The sequence below is a fragment of the Castor canadensis genome, chromosome 16 (assembly GCF_047511655.1).
Source record: "Castor canadensis chromosome 16, mCasCan1.hap1v2, whole genome shotgun sequence".
NCBI classification, from domain to species: Eukaryota; Metazoa; Chordata; class Mammalia; order Rodentia; family Castoridae; genus Castor; species Castor canadensis.
The window spans coordinates 35848803-35868394 of record NC_133401.1 but is presented as its reverse complement, the minus strand read 5'-3'; positions in this window follow the sequence as shown (position 1 = coordinate 35868394).

The following is a 19592-nucleotide window of genomic DNA, read 5'->3' as shown; positions in this document are numbered from 1 at the left end:
AGCAGCATGTTTAAGTTTGAGAATTGAGTGTGCTGTTTAAGGCAATACGCTCTCCCTCTCAGTGTTTCCATGGGTGAGGAACCTCATCTTTGTGCATAAGGAGAGCACACAAGTGAATGGGAGAAAAACTGCAGTTTTTTAAGAGAATCCTTTTAAGTTATAAACAAGATGGTCTAGCAACTTGGTTAATATTGTGAATTCAGTTTGCTGTTTAAAGGAGTACTGAATACTTCTCAGTGTATTCCTGGATCAGCAACATCACCTTTCTGCTGAATCTCCCCATTCAAGTGAAAGGGAGAAGCACTGCAGCTCTTGTAAGAGAAGCATTAATGTTACAAGCAAGAGGGCCTTGCACCTTGTTAAGCATGCTGAACTGAGTTAGCTTTTGAAAGGAACACTGCCCAATTGTCAGCGTTCTCATGGGTGAGGATCGTCAACTTTGTGCAAAATCTCTGCATACCAGTAAATGGGAGAAAAACTGCAGGTTTCTAAGAGAATCTTTAACGTTAGAAACAAGAGGGTCTAGCAACTTGGTTAATATATTGAATTCAGTTTGCTCTTTAAAGGAGTACTGAATACCTCTCAGTGCTTTTCTGGAGGAGCGACATCACCTTTGTGCAGAATCACCCCTTTCAAGTGAAAGGGAGGAGCATTGCAGCTCATGTAAGAGAGGCATTAATGTTACAAGCAAGAGGGAATTTCACCTTGTTAAGCATGGTGAACTGAGGTAGCTTTTGAAAGGAACGCTGCCCAACTGTCAGTGTTTTCATGGGTGAGGATTATCAACTTTGTGCAAAATCACCACATACACTAAATGGGAGAAAACCTGCAGTTTTCTAAGAGAATCCTTCATGTTAGAAACAAGAGGGTCTAGAAACTCGGTTACTATGGTGAATTCAGTTTGCTCTTTAAGGAAGTACTGCGTTCCTCTCTGTGTTTTCCTGGATGAGCTATATCACCTTTGTGTTGAATCACCCCACTCAAGTGAAAGGGAGAAGCAGTGCAGCTCTTGTAAGAGAAGCATTAATATTAAAAGCAAGAGGGTCTTGCACCTTGTTAATCATGGTGAACTGAGCTAGTTTTTAAGAGGAACGCTGCCTAACTTTCAGTGTTTTCATGGGTGAGGAACATAAACTTTTTGCAAAATCACCACATAAAAGTAAATGGGAGAAAAACTGTAGCTTTTGTAATAGATTCCCTAATGGTAGAAACAAGAGGGTCTAGCAACTTGGTTAATATTGTGAATTCAGTTTGCTCTTTAAAGGAGTATTGCGTAAAGCTCAGTGTTTTCCTGGATGAGCAACATCACCTTTCTGCTGAGTCACCCCATTCAAGTGAACAGGAGAATCACTGCAGCTCTGTAAGAGAACCATTAGTGTTACAAGCAAGAGGGCCTTTCACCTTGTTATGCATGGTGAACCGAGTTAGCATTTGAAAAGAACGCTTCCTTACTGTCAGCGTTTTCAAAGGTGAAGAATATCAACTTTGTGCAAAACAGCCTCTTTCAAGTGAAGGGAGAAAAAGTGTAGCTTTTCTAAGAAAACAATTAATGTTAGAAGCAAGATGATTTAGCAGCATGTTTAAGTTTGAGAATTGAGTGTGCTGTTTAAGGCAATACGCTCTCCCTCTCAGTGTTTCCATGGGTGAGGAACCTCATCTTTGTGCATAAGGAGAGCACAAAAGTGAATGGGAGAAAAACTGCACTTTTTGAAAGACATTCCTTAATGTTAGAAACAAGAAGGTCTAGCAACTTGGTTCATATTGTGAATTCAGTTCGCTACTTAAAGGAGTACTGCCTACCTCTCAGTGTTTTCCTGGATGGGCAACATCACCTTTGTGTTGAATCACCCCATTCAAGTGAAAGGGAGAAGCACTGTAGCTCTTGTAGAGAAGGATTAATTTTACAAGCAAGAGGGTCTTGCACCTTCTTAAGCAATGTGAACTCTGTTAGTTTTTGAAAGGAACGCTGCCTAACTTTCAGGGTTTTCATGTGTGAGGAACATAAACGTTGTGCAAAATCACCGCATACAAGCAAATGGGAGAAAAACTGCAGGTTTGTAAAAGAATCTTTAATGTTAGAAAAACGAGGGTCTAGCACCATGGTTAGTATTGTGAATCTATTTTGCTCTTGAAAGTTATTCTGCCTACTTAGCACTGTTTTCCTGGATGAGCAATATCACTTTTGTGTTGAATCACCCCATTCAAGTGAATTGGGGAAGCCCTGTAGCACTTGTAAGAGAACGATTAACTTTACAAGCAAGAGTGTCTTGCACCTTGCTAAGCATGCTGAACTGTGTTAGTTTTTGAAAGGAATGCTGCCTAACCTTCAGCCCTTTCATGGGTGAGGAACATAAAGTTTGTGCAAAATCACCGCATACAAGTGAATGGGAGAAATACTGCAGATTTGTAAGAGAATCCTTCATGTTAGAAATAAGAGGGTCTAGCAACATGGTTAGTATGGTGAATTCAGTCTGCTCTTTAAAGGAGTACTGCCTACCTCTCAGTGTTTTCCTGGATCAGCAACATCACCTTTCTGCTGAATCTCCCCATTCAAGTGAGTGGGAGAAACACTGCAGCTCTTATAAGAGAAGCAGTAATGTTCCAAGCAAGAGGGAATTTCACCTTGTTAAGCATGGTGAACTGAGGAAGCTTTTGAAAGGAACGCTGAGCAACTGTCAGCGTTTTCATGGGTGAGGATCATCAACTTTGTGCAAAATCACCACATACACTAAATGGGAGAAAACCTGCAGTTTTCTAAGAGAATCCTTAATGTTAGAAGTAAGAGGGTCTAGAAACTCGGTTACTATGGTGAATTCAGTTTGCTCTTTAAAGGAGTACTGCATTCATCTCTGTGTTTTCCTGGATGAGCTATATCACCTTTGTGTTGAATCACCCCACTCAAGTGAAAGGGAGAAGCAGTGCAGCTCTTGTAAGAGAAGCATTAATATTAAAAGCAAGAGGGTCTTGCACCTTGTTAAGCATGGTGAACTGAGCTAGTTTTTAAGAGGAACGCTGCCTAACTTTCAGTGTTTTCATGGGTGAGGAACATAAACTTTGTGCAAAATCACCACATAAAAGTAAATGGGAGGAAAACTGTAGCTTTTGTAAGAGATTCCTTAATGTTAGAAACAAGAGGGTCTAGCAACTTGGTTAATATTGTGCATTCAGTTTGCTCTTTAAAGGAGTACTGCATAACGCTCAGTGTTTTCCTGGATGAGTAACATCACCTTTGTGCAGAATCACACCTTTCAAGTGAAAGGGAGGAGCATTGCAGCTCTTGTAAGAGAAGCATTAATGTTACAAGCAAGAGGGCCTTGCACCTTGTTAAGCATTGTGAGCTAAGTTAGCTTTTGAAAGGAACGCTGCCTAACTGTCTGAAATTTCATGGGTGAGGAATATCAACTTTGTGCAAAATCACCACATACAAGTAAAGGGCAGAAAAACTGCAGATTTGTAGGAGAATCCTTAATGTTAGAAGTAAGAGGGTCTAGCAACATGGTTAGTATGGTGAATTCAGTTTGCTTTTTAAGGGAGTACTGCCTACCTCTCAGTGTTTTCCTGGATCAGCAACATCAACTTTCTGATAAATCTCCCCATTCAAGTGAATGGGAGAAGCACTGCAGCACTTATAAGAGAAGCATTAATGTTCCAAGCAAGAGGGAATTTCACCTTGTTAACCATGGTGAACTCAGCTAGTTTTTAAGAGGAACGCTGCCTAACTTTCAGTGTTTTCATGGGTGAGGAACATAAACTTTGTGCAAAATCACCACATAAAAGTAAATGGGAGAAAAACTATAGCTTTTGTAAGAGATTCCTTAATGTTAGAAACAAGAGGGTCTAGCAACTTGGTTCATATTGTGAATTCAGTTTGCTCTTTAAAGGAGTACTGCGTAACGCTCAGTGTTTTCCTGGATGAGCAACATCACCTTTCTGCTGAATCACCCCATTCAAGTGAACAGGAGAATCACTGCAGCTCTGTAAGAGAAGCATTAGTGTTACAAGCAAGAGGGCCTTTCACCTTGTTATGCATGGTGAACCGAGTTAGCATTTGAAAAGAACGCTTCCTGACTGTCAGCGTTTTCAAAGGTGAAGAATATCAACTTTGTGCAAAACAGCCTCTTTCAAGTGAATGGAGAAAAAGTGTAGCTTTTCTAAGAAAACAATTAATGTTAGAAGCAAGATGATTTAGCAGCATGTTTAAGTTTGAGAATTGAGTGTGCTGTTTAAGGCAATACGCTCTCCCTCTCAGTGTTTCCATGGGTGAGGAACCTCATCTTTGTGCATAAGGAGAGCACACAAGTGAATGGGAGAAAAACTGCAGTTTTTTAAGAGAATCCTTTTAAGTTATAAACAAGATGGTCTAGCAACTTGGATAATATTGTGAATTCAGTTTGCTGTTTAAAGGAGTACTGAATACTTCTCAGTGTATTCCTGGATCAGCAACATCACCTTTCTGCTGAATCTCCCCATTCAAGTGAAAGGGAGAAGCACTGCAGCTCTTGTAAGAGAAGCATTAATGTTACAAGCAAGAGGGCCCTGCACCTTGTTAAGCATGGTGAACTGAGTTAGCTTTTGAAAGGAACGCTGCCCAATTGTCAGCGTTTTCATGGTTGAGGATCGTCAACTTTGTGCGAAATCTCTGCATACCAGTAAATGGGAGAAAAACTGCAGGTTTCTAAGAGAATCTTTAACGTTAGAAACAAGAGGGTCTAGCAACTTGGTTAATATATTGAATTCAGTTTGCTCTTTAAAGGAGTACTGAATACCTCTCAGTGCTTTCCTGGAGGAGCAACATCACCTTTGTGCAGAATCACCCCTTTCAAGTGAAAGGGAGGAGCATTGCAGCTCTTGTAAGAGAAGCATTAATGTTACAAGCAAGAGGGCCTTGCACCTTGTTAAGCACGGTGAGCTAAGTTAGCTTTTGAAAGGAACGCTGCCTAACTGTCTGCAATTTCATGGGTGAGGAATATCAACTTTGTGCAAAATCACCACATACAAGTAAAGGGCAGAAAAACTGCAGATTTGTAGGAGAATCCTTCATGTTAGAAACAAGAGGGTCTAGCAACATGGTTAGTATGGTGAATTCAGTATGCTTTTTAAGGGAGTACTGCCTACCTCTCAGTGTTTTCCTGAATCAGCAACATCAACTTTCTGCTGAATCTCCCATTCAAGTGAATGGGAGAAGCACTGCAGCTCTTATAAGAGAAGCATTAATGTTAGAAGCAAGAGGGCCTTGCACCTTGTTAAGCATGGTGAACTGAGTTAGCTTTTGAAAGAAACGCTGCCCAATTGTCAGCGTTTTCATGGGTGAGGATCGTCAACTTTGTGCGAAATCTCTGCATACCAGTAAATAGGAGAAAAACTGCAGGTGTCTAAGAGAATCTTTAACGTTAGAAACAAGAGGGTCTAGCAACTTGGTTAATATATTGAATTCAGTTTGCTCTTTAAAGGAGTACTGAATACCTCTCAGTGCTTTCCTGGAGGAGCAACATCACCTTTGTGCAGAATCACCCCTTTCAAGTGAAAGGGAGGAGCATTGCAGCTCTTGTAAGAGAAGCATTAATGTTACAAGCAAGAGGGCCTTGCACCTTGTTAAGCATGGTGAGCTAAATTAGCTTTTGAAAGGAACGCTGCCTAACTGTCTACAATTTCATGGGTGAGGAATATCAACTTTGTGCAAAATCACCACATACAAGTAAAGGGCAGAAAAACTGCAGATTTGTAGGAGAATCCTTCATGTTAGAAACAAGAGGGTCTAGTAACATGGTTAGTATGGTGAATTCAGTTTGCTTTTTAAGGGAGTACTGCCTACCTCTCAGTGTTTTCCTGGATCAGCAACATCAACTTTCTGCTGAATCTCCCCATTCAAGTGAATGGGAGAAGCACTGCAGCTCTTATAAGAGAAGCATTAATGTTCCAAGCAAGAGGGAATTTCACCTTGTTAAGCATGGTGAACTGAGGTAGCTTTTGAAAGGAACGCTGCCCAACTGTCAGCGTTTTCATGGGTGAGGATCATCAACTTTGTGCAAAATCACCCCATACACTAAATGGGAGAAAACCTGCAGTTTTCTAAGAGAATCCTTCATGTTAGAAACAAGAGGGTCTAGAAACTCGGTTACTATGGTGATCTCAGTTTGCTCTTTAAAGGAGTACTGCGTTCCTCTCAGTGTTTTCCTGGATGAACAATATCACCTTTGTGTAGAATCACCCCATTCAAGTGAAAGGGGAAGCACTGTAGCTCTTGTAGAGAAGGATTAATTTTACAAGCAAGAGGGTCTTGCACCTTGTTAAGCTTGGTGAACTCTGTTAGTTTTTGAAAGGAACGCTGCCTAACTTTCAGCGTTTTCATGCGTGAGGAACATAAACTTTTTGCAAAATCACCACCTTAAATAAAAGGGAGAAAAACTGCAGTTTTTGTAAGAGCATCCTGAATGTTAGAAACAAGAGGGTCTAGCAACATTGTCAGTATCGTGAATTCAGTTTGCTCTGTAAAGGAGTACTGCTCACCTCCCAGTGTTTTCCTGGATCAGCAACATCACCTTGCTGCTGAATCTCCCCATTCAAGTGAAAGGGAGAATCACTGCAGCTTTGTAAGAGAAGCATTAATGTTACAAGCAAGATGGTGCTGCACCTTGTTAAGAATGGTGAACTGTGTTAGTTTTTGAAAGGAACGCTGCCTAACTTTCAGCGTTTTCATGTGTGAGGAACATAAACATTGTGCAAAATCACCGCATACAAGTGAATGGGAGAAAAACTGCACTTTTTCAAAGACATTCCTTAATGTTAGAAACAAGATGGTCTAGCAACTTGGTTAATATTGTGAATTCAGTTTGCTACTTAAAGGACTACTGCCTACCTCTCAGTGTTTTCCTGGATGAGCAACATCACCTTTGTGTTGAATCACCCCATTCAAGTGAAAGGGAGAAGCACTGTAGCTCTTGTAGAGAAGGATTAATTTTACAAGCAAGAGGGTCTTGCACCTTCTTAAGCAATGTGAACTCTGTTAGTTTTTGAAAGGAACGCTGCCTAACTTTCAGGGTTTTCATGTGTGAGGAACATAAACGTTGTGCAAAATCACCGCATACAAGCAAAAGGGAGAAAAACTGCAGGTTTGTAAAAGAATCTTTAATGTTAGAAAAAAGAGGGTCTAGCACCATGTGAATCCTTTTTGCTCTTTAAAGGAATTCTGCCCACTTAGCACTGTTTTCCTGGATGAGCAATATCACTTTTGTGTTGAATCACCCCATTCAAGTGAATTGGAGAAGCCCTGTAGCACTTGTAAGAGAACGATTAACTTTTCAAGCAAGTGTGTCTTGCACCTTGCTAAGCATGCTGAACTGTGTTAGTTTTTGAAAGGAATGCTGCCTAACCTTCAGCCTTTTCATGGGTGAGGAACATAAACTTTGTGCAAAATCACCGCATACAAGTGAATGGGAGAAATACTTCAGATTTGTAAGAGAATCCTTCATGTTAGAAACAAGAGGGTCTAGCAACATGGTTAGTATGGTGAATTCAGTTTGCTCTTTAAAGGAGTACTGCCTACCTCTAAGTGTTTTCCTGGATCAGCAACATCACCTTTCTGCTGAATCTCCCCAATCAAGTGAGTGGGAGAAGTACTGCAGCTCTTATAAGAGAAGCATTAATGTTCCAAGCAAGAGGGAATTTCACCTTGTTAAGCATCGTGTACAAAGTTAGCTTTTGAAAGGAATGCTGAGCAACTGTCAGCGTTTTCATGGGTGAGGATCATCAACTTTGTGCAAAATCACCACATACACTAAATGGGAGAAAACCTGCAGTTTTCTAAGAGAATCCTTAATGTTAGAAGTAAGAGGGTCTAGAAACTCAGTTACTATGGTGAATTCAGTTTGCTCTTTAAAGGAGTACTGCATTCATCTCAGTGTTTTCCTGGATGAGCTATATCACCTTTGTGTTGAATCACCCCACTCAAGTGAAAGGGAGAAGCAGTGCAGCTCCTGTAAGAGAAGCATTAACATTAAAAGCAAGAGGGTCTTGCACCTTGTTAAGCATGGTGAACTGAGCTAGTTTTTAAGAGGAACGCTGCCTAACTTTCAGTGTTTTCATGGGTGAGGAACATAAACTTTGTGCAAAATCACCACATAAAAGTAAATGGGAGAAAAACTGTAGCTTTTGTAAGAGATTCCTTAATGTTAGAAACAAGAGGGTCTAGAAACTTGGTTAATAATGTGCATTCAGTTTGCTCTTTAAAGGAGTACTGCGTAACGCTCAGTGTTTTCCTGGATGAGCAACATCACCTTTCTGCTGAATCACCCCATTCAAGTGAATGGGAGAATCACTGCAGCTCTGTAAGAGAAGCATTAGTGTTACAAGCAAGAGGGCCTTTCACCTTGTTATGCATGGTGAACCGAGTTAGCATTTGAAAAGAACGCTTCCTGACTGTCAGTGTTTTCAAAGGTGAAGAATATCAACTTTGTGCAAAACAGCCTCTTTCAAGTGAATGGAGAAAAAGTGTAGCTTTTCTAAGAAAACAATTAATGTTAGAAGCAAGATGATTTAGCAGCATGTTTAAGTTTGAGAATTGAGTGTGCTGTTTAAGGCAATACGCTCTCCCTCTCAGTGTTTCCATGGGTGAGGAACCTCATCTTTGTGCATAAGGAGAGCACACAAGTGAATGGGAGAAAAACTGCAGTTTTTTAAGAGAATCCTTTTAAGTTATAAACAAGATGGTCTAGCAACTTGGATAATATTGTGAATTCAGTTTGCTGTTTAAAGGAGTAGTGAATACTTCTCAGTGTATTCCTGGATCAGCAACATCACCTTTCTGCTGAATCTCCCCATTCAAGTGAAAGGGAGAAGCACTGCAGCTCTTGTAAGAGAAGCATTAGTGTTACAAGCAAGAGTTCCTTGCACCTTGTTAAGCATGGTGAACTGAGTTAGCTTTTGAAAGGAACGCTGCCCAATTGTCAGCGTTTTCATGGGTGAGGATCGTCAACTTTGTGCGAAATCTCTGCATACCAGTAAATGGGAGAAAAACTGCAGGTTTCTAAGAGAATTTTTAACGTTAGAAAAAAGAGGGTCTAGCAACTTGGTTAATATATTGAATTCAGTTTGCTCTTTAAAGGAGTACTGAATACCTCTCAGTGCTTTCCTGGAGGAGCAACATCACCTTTGTGCAGAATCACCCCTTTCAAGTGAAAGGGAGGAGCATTGCAGCTCTTGTAAGAGAAGCATTAATGTTACAAGCAAGAGGGCCTTGCACCTTGTTAAGCATGGTGAGCTAAATTAGCTTTTGAAAGTAACGCTGCCTAACTGTCTACAATTTCATGGGTGAGGAATATCAACTTTGTGCAAAATCACCACATACAAGTAAAGGGCAGAAAAACTGCAGATTTGTAGGAGAATCCTTCATGTTAGAAACAAGAGGGTCTAGTAACATGGTTAGTATGGTGAATTCAGTTTGCTTTTTAAGGGAGTACTGCCTACCTCTCAGTGTTTTCCTGGATCAGCAACATCAACTTTCTGCTGAATCTCCCCATTCAAGTGAATGGGAGAAGCACTGCAGCTCTTATAAGAGAAGCATTAATGTTCCAAGCAAGAGGGAATTTCACCTTGTTAAGCATGGTGAACTGAGGTAGCTTTTGAAAGGAACGCTGCCCAACTGTCAGCGTTTTCATGGGTGAGGATCATCAACTTTGTGCAAAATCACCCCATACACTAAATGGGAGAAAACCTGCAGTTTTCTAAGAGAATCCTTCATGTTAGAAACAAGAGGGTCTAGAAACTCGGTTACTATGGTGATCTCAGTTTGCTCTTTAAAGGAGTACTGCGTTCCTCTCAGTGTTTTCCTGGATGAACAATATCACCTTTGTGTAGAATCACCCCATTCAAGTGAAAGGGGAAGCACTGTAGCTCTTGTAGAGAAGGATTAATTTTACAAGCAAGAGGGTCTTGCACCTTGTTAAGCTTGGTGAACTCTGTTAGTTTTTGAAAGGAACGCTGCCTAACTTTCAGCGTTTTCATGCGTGAGGAACATAAACTTTTTGCAAAATCACCACCTTAAATAAAAGGGAGAAAAACTGCAGTTTTTGTAAGAGCATCCTGAATGTTAGAAACAAGAGGGTCTAGCAACATTGTCAGTATCGTGAATTCAGTTTGCTCTATAAAGGAGTACTGCTTACCTGCCAGTGTTTTCCTGGATCAGCAACATCACCTTGCTGCTGAATCTCCCCATTCAAGTGAAAGGGAGAATCACTGCAGCTTTGTATGAGAAGCATTAATGTTACAAGCAAGATGGTGCTGCACCTTGTTAAGAATGGTGAACTGTGTTAGTTTTTGAAAGGAACGCTGCCTAACTTTCAGCGTTTTCATGTGTGAGGATCATAAACACTGTGCAAAATCAGCGCATACAAGTGAATGGGAGAAAAACTGCACTTTTTGAAAGACATTCCTTAATGTTAGAAACAAGAAGGTCTAGCAACTTGGTTCATATTGTGAATGCAGTTTGCTACTTAAAGGAGTACTGCCTACCTCTCAGTGTTTTCCTGGATGAGCAACATCACCTTTGTGTTGAATCACCCCATTCAAGTGAAAGGGAGAAGCACTGTAGCTCTTGTAGAGAAGGATTAATTTTACAAGCAAGAGGGTCTTGCACCTTCTTAAGCAATGTGAACTCTGTTAGTTTTTGAAAGGAACGCTGCCTAACTTTCAGGGTTTTCATGTGTGAGGAACATAAACGTTGTGCAAAATCACCGCATACAAGCAAATGGGAGAAAAACTGCAGGTTTGTAAAAGAATCTTTAATGTTAGAAAAAAGAGGGTCTAGCACCATGGTTAGTATTGTGAATCTATTTTGCTCTTGAAAGGAATTCTGCCTACTTAGCACTGTTTTCCTGGATGAGCAATATCACTTTTGTGTTGAATCACCCCATTCAAGTGAATTGGGGAAGCCCTGTAGCACTTGTAAGAGAACGATTAACTTTACAAGCAAGAGTGTCTTGCACCTTGCTAAGCATGCTGAACTGTGTTAGTTTTTGAAAGGAATGCTGCCTAACCTTCAGCCCTTTCATGGGTGAGGAACATAAAGTTTGTGCAAAATCACCGCATACAAGTGAATGGGAGAAATACTGCAGATTTGTAAGAGAATCCTTCATGTTAGAAACAAGAGGGTCTAGCAACATGGTTAGTATGGTGAATTCAGTCTGCTCTTTAAAGGAGTACTGCCTACCTCTCAGTGTTTTCCTGCATCAGCAACATCACCTTTCTGCTGAATCTCCCCATTCAAGTGAGTGGGAGAAGCACTGCAGCTCTTATAAGAGAAGCAGTAATGTTCCAAGCAAGAGGGAATTTCACCTTGTTAAGCATGGTGAACTGAGGTAGCTTTTGAAAGGAACGCTGAGCAACTGTCAGCGTTTTCATGGGTGAGGATCATCAACTTTGTGCAAAATCACCACATACACTAAATGGGAGAAAACCTGCAGTTTTCTAAGAGAATCCTTAATGTTAGAAGTAAGAGGGTCTAGAAACTCGGTTACTATGGTGAATTCAGTTTGCTCTTTAAAGGAGTACTGCATTCATCTCTGTGTTTTCCTGGATGAGCTATATCACCTTTGTGTTGAATCACCCCACTCAAGTGAAAGGGAGAAGCAGTGCAGCTCTTGTAAGAGAAGCATTAATATTAAAAGCAAGAGGGTCTTGCACCTTGTTAAGCATGGTGAACTGAGCTAGTTTTTAAGAGGAACGCTGCCTAACTTTCAGTGTTTTCATGGGTGAGGAACATAAACTTTTTGCAAAATCACCACATAAAAGTAAATGGGAGAAAAACTGTAGCTTTTGTAATAGATTCCCTAATGGTAGAAACAAGAGGGTCTAGCAACTTGGTTAATATTGTGAATTCAGTTTGCTCTTTAAAGGAGTATTGCGTAAAGCTCAGTGTTTTCCTGGATGAGCAACATCACCTTTCTGCTGAGTCACCCCATTCAAGTGAACAGGAGAATCACTGCAGCTCTGTAAGAGAACCATTAGTGTTACAAGCAAGAGGGCCTTTCACCTTGTTATGCATGGTGAACCGAGTTAGCATTTGAAAAGAACGCTTCCTTACTGTCAGCGTTTTCAAAGGTGAAGAATATCAACTTTGTGCAAAACAGCCTCTTTCAAGTGAAGGGAGAAAAAGTGTAGCTTTTCTAAGAAAACAATTAATGTTAGAAGCAAGATGATTTAGCAGCATGTTTAAGTTTGAGAATTGAGTGTGCTGTTTAAGGCAATACGCTCTCCCTCTCAGTGTTTCCATGGGTGAGGAACCTCATCTTTGTGCATAAGGAGAGCACACAAGTGAATGGGAGAAAAACTGCACTTTTTGAAAGACATTCCTTAATGTTAGAAACAAGAAGGTCTAGCAACTTGGTTCATATTGTGAATTCAGTTTGCTACTTAAAGGAGTACTGCCTACCTCTCAGTGTTTTCCTGGATGAGCAACATCACCTTTGTGTTGAATCACCCCATTCAAGTGAAAGGGAGAAGCACTGTAGCTCTTGTAGAGAAGGATTAATTTTACAAGCAAGAGGGTCTTGCACCTTCTTAAGCAATGTGAACTCTGTTAGTTTTTGAAAGGAACGCTGCCTAACTTTCAGGGTTTTCATGTGTGAGGAACATAAACGTTGTGCAAAATCACCGCATACAAGCAAATGGGAGAAAAACTGCAGGTTTGTAAAAGAATCTTTAATGTTAGAAAAAAGAGGGTCTAGCACCATGGTTAGTATTGTGAATCTATTTTGCTCTTGAAAGGAATTCTGCCTACTTAGCACTGTTTTCCTGGATGAGCAATATCACTTTTGTGTTGAATCACCCCATTCAAGTGAATTGGGGAAGCCCTGTAGCACTTGTAAGAGAACGATTAACTTTACAAGCAAGAGTGTCTTGCACCTTGCTAAGCATGCTGAACTGTGTTAGTTTTTGAAAGGAATGCTGCCTAACCTTCAGCCCTTTCATGGGTGAGGAACATAAAGTTTGTGCAAAATCACCGCATACAAGTGAATGGGAGAAATACTGCAGATTTGTAAGAGAATCCTTCATGTTAGAAATAAGAGGGTCTAGCAACATGGTTAGTATGGTGAATTCAGTCTGCTCTTTAAAGGAGTACTGCCTACCTCTCAGTGTTTTCCTGGATCAGCAACATCACCTTTCTGCTGAATCTCCCCATTCAAGTGAGTGGGAGAAACACTGCAGCTCTTATAAGAGAAGCAGTAATGTTCCAAGCAAGAGGGAATTTCACCTTGTTAAGCATGGTGAACTGAGGTAGCTTTTGAAAGGAACGCTGAGCAACTGTCAGCGTTTTCATGGGTGAGGATCATCAACTTTGTGCAAAATCACCACATACACTAAATGGGAGAAAACCTGCAGTTTTCTAAGAGAATCCTTAATGTTAGAAGTAAGAGGGTCTAGAAACTCGGTTACTATGGTGAATTCAGTTTGCTCTTTAAAGGAGTACTGCATTCATCTCTGTGTTTTCCTGGATGAGCTATATCACCTTTGTGTTGAATCACCCCACTCAAGTGAAAGGGAGAAGCAGTGCAGCTCTTGTAAGAGAAGCATTAATATTAAAAGCAAGAGGGTCTTGCACCTTGTTAAGCATGGTGAACTGAGCTAGTTTTTAAGAGGAACGCTGCCTAACTTTCAGTGTTTTCATGGGTGAGGAACATAAACTTTGTGCAAAATCACCACATAAAAGTAAATGGGAGAAAAACTGTAGCTTTTGTAAGAGATTCCCTAATGGTAGAAACAAGAGGGTTAATATTGTGAATTCAGTTTGCGCTTTAAAGGAGTATTGCGTAAAGCTCAGTGTTTTCCTGGATGAGCAACATCACCTTTCTGCTGAGTCACCCCATTCAAGTGAACAGGAGAATCACTGCAGCTCTGTAAGAGAAGCATTAGTGTTACAAGCAAGAGGGCCTTTCACCTTGTTATGCATGGTGAACTGAGTTAGCATTTGAAAAGAACGCTTCCTGACTGTCAGCGTTTTCAAAGGTGAAGAATATCAACTTTGTGCAAAACAGCCTCTTTCAAGTGAAGGGAGAAAAAGTGTAGCTTTTCTAAGAAAACAATTAATGTTAGAAGCAAGATGATTTAGCAGCATGTTTAAGTTTGAGAATTGAGTGTGCTGTTTAAGGCAATACGCTCTCCCTCTCAGTGTTTCCATGGGTGAGGAACCTCATCTTTGTGCATAAGGAGAGCACACAAGTGAATGGGAGAAAAACTGCAGTTTTTTAAGAGAATCCTTTTAAGTTATAAACAAGATGGTCTAGCAACTTGGTTAATATTGTGAATTCAGTTTGCTGTTTAAAGGAGTACTGAATACTTCTCAGTGTATTCCTGGATCAGCAACATCACCTTTCTGCTGAATCTCCCCATTCAAGTGAAAGGGAGAAGCACTGCAGCTCTTGTAAGAGAAGCATTAATGTTACAAGCAAGAGGGCCTTGCACCTTGTTAAGCATGCTGAACTGAGTTAGCTTTTGAAAGGAACACTGCCCAATTGTCAGCGTTCTCATGGGTGAGGATCGTCAACTTTGTGCAAAATCTCTGCATACCAGTAAATGGGAGAAAAACTGCAGGTTTCTAAGAGAATCTTTAACGTTAGAAACAAGAGGGTCTAGCAACTTGGTTAATATATTGAATTCAGTTTGCTCTTTAAAGGAGTACTGAATACCTCTCAGTGCTTTCCTGGAGGAGCGACATCACCTTTGTGCAGAATCACCCCTTTCAAGTGAAAGGGAGGAGCATTGCAGCTCTTGTAAGAGAGGCATTAATGTTACAAGCAAGAGGGAATTTCACCTTGTTAAGCATGGTGAACTGAGGTAGCTTTTGAAAGGAACGCTGCCCAACTGTCAGTGTTTTCATGGGTGAGGATCATCAACTTTGTGCAAAATCACCACATACACTAAATGGGAGAAAACCTGCAGTTTTCTAAGAGAATCCTTCATGTTAGAAACAAGTGGGTCTAGAAACTCGGTTACTATGGTGAATTCAGTTTGCTCTTTAAAGAAGTACTGCGTTCCTCTCAGTGTTTTCCTGGATGAACAATATCACCTTTGTGTAGAATCACCCCATTCAACTGAAAGGGAGAAGCACTGTAGCTCTTGTAGAGAAGGATTAATTTTACAAGCAAGAGGGTCTTGCACCTTGTTAAGCTTGGTGAACTCTGTTAGTTTTTGAAAGGAACGCTGCCTAACTTTCAGCGTTTTCATGTGTGAGGAACATAAACTTTGTGCAAAATCACCGCATACAAGTGAATGGGAGAAAAACTGCAGTTTTTGTAAGAGCATCCTGAATGTTAGAAACAAGAGGGTCCAGCAACATTGTCAGTATCATGAATTCAGTTTGCTCTATAAAGGAGTACTGCTTACCTGCCAGTGTTTTCCTGGATCAGCAACATCACCTTGCTGCTGAATCTCCCCATTGAAGTGAAAGGGAGAATCACTGCAGCTTTGTAAGAGAAGCATTAATGTTACAAGCAAGATGGTGCTGCACCTTGTTAAGAATGGTGAACTGTGTTAGTTTTTGAAAGGAACGCTGCCTAACTTTCAGCGTTTTCATGTGTGAGGATCATAAACACTGTGCAAAATCAGCGCATACAAGTGAATGGGAGAAAAACTGCACTTTTTGAAAGACATTCCTTAATGTTAGAAACAAGAAGGTCTAGCAACTTGGTTCAGATTGTGAATTCAGTTTGCTACTTAAAGGAGTACTGCCTACCTCTCAGTGTTTTCCTGGATGAGCAACATCACCTTTGTGTTGAATCACCCCATTCAAGTGAAAGGGAGAAGCACTGTAGCTCTTGTAGAGAAGGATTAATTTTACAAGCAAGAGGGTCTTGCACCTTCTTAAGCAATGTGAACTCTGTTAGTTTTTGAAAGGAACGCTGCCTAACTTTCAGGGTTTTCATGTGTGAGGAACATAAACGTTGTGCAAAATCACCGCATACAAGCAAATGGGAGAAAAACTGCAGGTTTGTAAAAGAATCTTTAATGTTAGAAAAAAGAGGGTCTAGCACCATGGTTAGTATTGTGAATCTATTTTGCTCTTGAAAGGAATTCTGCCTACTTAGCACTGTTTTCCTGGATGAGCAATATCACTTTTGTGTTGAATCACCCCATTCAAGTGAATTGGGGAAGCCCTGTAGCACTTGTAAGAGAACGATTAACTTTACAAGCAAGAGTGTCTTGCACCTTGCTAAGCATGCTGAACTGTGTTAGTTTTTGAAAGGAATGCTGCCTAACCTTCAGCCCTTTCATGGGTGAGGAACATAAAGTTTGTGCAAAATCACCGCATACAAGTGAATGGGAGAAATACTGCAGATTTGTAAGAGAATCCTTCATGTTAGAAACAAGAGGGTCTAGCAACATGGTTAGTATGGTGAATTCAGTCTGCTCTTTAAAGGAGTACTGCCTACCTCTCAGTGTTTTCCTGCATCAGCAACATCACCTCTCTGCTGAATCTCCCCATTCAAGTGAGTGGGAGAAGCACTGCAGCTCTTATAAGAGAAGCAGTAATGTTCCAAGCAAGAGGGAATTTCACCTTGTTAAGCATGGTGAACTGAGGTAGCTTTTGAAAGGAACGCTGAGCAACTGTCAGCGTTTTCATGGGTGAGGATCATCAACTTTGTGCAAAATCACCACATACACTAAATGGGAGAAAACCTGCAGTTTTCTAAGAGAATCCTTAATGTTAGAAGTAAGAGGGTCTAGAAACTCGGTTACTATGGTGAATTCAGTTTGCTCTTTAAAGGAGTACTGCATTCATCTCTGTGTTTTCCTGGATGAGCTATATCACCTTTGTGTTGAATCACCCCACTCAAGTGAAAGGGAGAAGCAGTGCAGCTCTTGTAAGAGAAGCATTAATATTAAAAGCAAGAGGGTCTTGCACCTTGTTAATCATGGTGAACTGAGCTAGTTTTTAAGAGGAACGCTGCCTAACTTTCAGTGTTTTCATGGGTGAGGAACATAAACTTTTTGCAAAATCACCACATAAAAGTAAATGGGAGAAAAACTGTAGCTTTTGTAATAGATTCCCTAATGGTAGAAACAAGAGGGTCTAGCAACTTGGTTAATATTGTGAATTCAGTTTGCTCTTTAAAGGAGTATTGCGTAAAGCTCAGTGTTTTCCTGGATGAGCAACATCACCTTTCTGCTGAGTCACCCCATTCAAGTGAACAGGAGAATCACTGCAGCTCTGTAAGAGAACCATTAGTGTTACAAGCAAGAGGGCCTTTCACCTTGTTATGCATGGTGAACCGAGTTAGCATTTGAAAAGAACGCTTCCTTACTGTCAGCGTTTTCAAAGGTGAAGAATATCAACTTTGTGCAAAACAGCCTCTTTCAAGTGAAGGGAGAAAAAGTGTAGCTTTTCTAAGAAAACAATTAATGTTAGAAGCAAGATGATTTAGCAGCATGTTTAAGTTTGAGAATTGAGTGTGCTGTTTAAGGCAATACGCTCTCCCTCTCAGTGTTTCCATGGGTGAGGAACCTCATCTTTGTGCATAAGGAGAGCACACAAGTGAATGGGAGAAAAACTGCACTTTTTGAAAGACATTCCTTAATGTTAGAAACAAGAAGGTCTAGCAACTTGGTTCATATTGTGAATTCAGTTTGCTACTTAAAGGAGTACTGCCTACCTCTCAGTGTTTTCCTGGATGAGCAACATCACCTTTGTGTTGAATCACCCCATTCAAGTGAAAGGGAGAAGCACTGTAGCTCTTGTAGAGAAGGATTAATTTTACAAGCAAGAGGGTCTTGCACCTTCTTAAGCAATGTGAACTCTGTTAGTTTTTGAAAGGAACGCTGCCTAACTTTCAGGGTTTTCATGTGTGAGGAACATAAACGTTGTGCAAAATCACCGCACACAAGCAAATGGGAGAAAAACTGCAGGTTTGTAAAAGAATCTTTAATGTTAGAAAAACGAGGGTCTAGCACCATGGTTAGTATTGTGAATCTATTTTGCTCTTGAAAGTTATTCTGCCTACTTAGCACTGTTTTCCTGGATGAGCAATATCACTTTTGTGTTGAATCACCCCATTCAAGTGAATTGGGGAAGCCCTGTAGCACTTGTAAGAGAACGATTAACTTTACAAGCAAGAGTGTCTTGCACCTTGCTAAGCATGCTGAACTGTGTTAGTTTTTGAAAGGAATGCTGCCTAACCTTCAGCCCTTTCATGGGTGAGGAACATAAAGTTTGTGCAAAATCACCGCATACAAGTGAATGGGAGAAATACTGCAGATTTGTAAGAGAATCCTTCATGTTAGAAATAAGAGGGTCTAGCAACATGGTTAGTATGGTGAATTCAGTCTGCTCTTTAAAGGAGTACTGCCTACCTCTCAGTGTTTTCCTGGATCAGCAACATCACCTTTCTGCTGAATCTCCCCATTCAAGTGAGTGGGAGAAACACTGCAGCTCTTATAAGAGAAGCAGTAATGTTCCAAGCAAGAGGGAATTTCACCTTGTTAAGCATGGTGAACTGAGGTAGCTTTTGAAAGGAACGCTGAGCAACTGTCAGCGTTTTCATGGGTGAGGATCATCAACTTTGTGCAAAATCACCACATACACTAAATGGGAGAAAACCTGCAGTTTTCTAAGAGAATCCTTAATGTTAGAAGTAAGAGGGTCTAGAAACTCGGTTACTATGGTGAATTCAGTTTGCTCTTTAAAGGAGTACTGCATTCATCTCTGTGTTTTCCTGGATGAGCTATATCACCTTTGTGTTGAATCACCCCACTCAAGTGAAAGGGAGAAGCAGTGCAGCTCTTGTAAGAGAAGCATTAATATTAAAAGCAAGAGGGTCTTGCACCTTGTTAAGCATGGTGAACTGAGCTAGTTTTTAAGAGGAACGCTGCCTAACTTTCAGTGTTTTCATGGGTGAGGAACATAAACTTTGTGCAAAATCACCACATAAAAGTAAATGGGAGAAAAACTGTAGCTTTTGTAAGAGATTCCCTAATGGTAGAAACAAGAGGGTTAATATTGTGAATTCAGTTTGCGCTTTAAAGGAGTATTGCGTAAAGCTCAGTGTTTTCCTGGATGAGCAACATCACCTTTCTGCTGAGTCACCCCATTCAAGTGAACAGGAGAATCACTGCAGCTCTGTAAGAGAAGCATTAGTGTTACAAGCAAGAGGGCCTTTCACCTTGTTATGCATGGTGAACCGAGTTAGCATTTGAAAAGAACGCTTCCTGACTGTCAGCGTTTTCAAAGGTGAAGAATATCAACTTTGTGCAAAACAGCCTCTTTCAAGTGAAGGGAGAAAAAGTGTAGCTTTTCTAAGAAAACAATTAATGTTAGAAGCAAGATGATTTAGCAGCATGTTTAAGTTTGAGAATTGAGTGTGCTGTTTAAGGCAATACGCTCTCCCTCTCAGTGTTTCCATGGGTGAGGAACCTCATCTTTGTGCATAAGGAGAGCACACAAGTGAATGGGAGAAAAACTGCAGTTTTTTAAGAGAATCCTTTTAAGTTATAAACAAGATGGTCTAGCAACTTGGTTAATATTGTGAATTCAGTTTGCTGTTTAAAGGAGTACTGAATACTTCTCAGTGTATTCCTGGATCAGCAACATCACCTTTCTGCTGAAT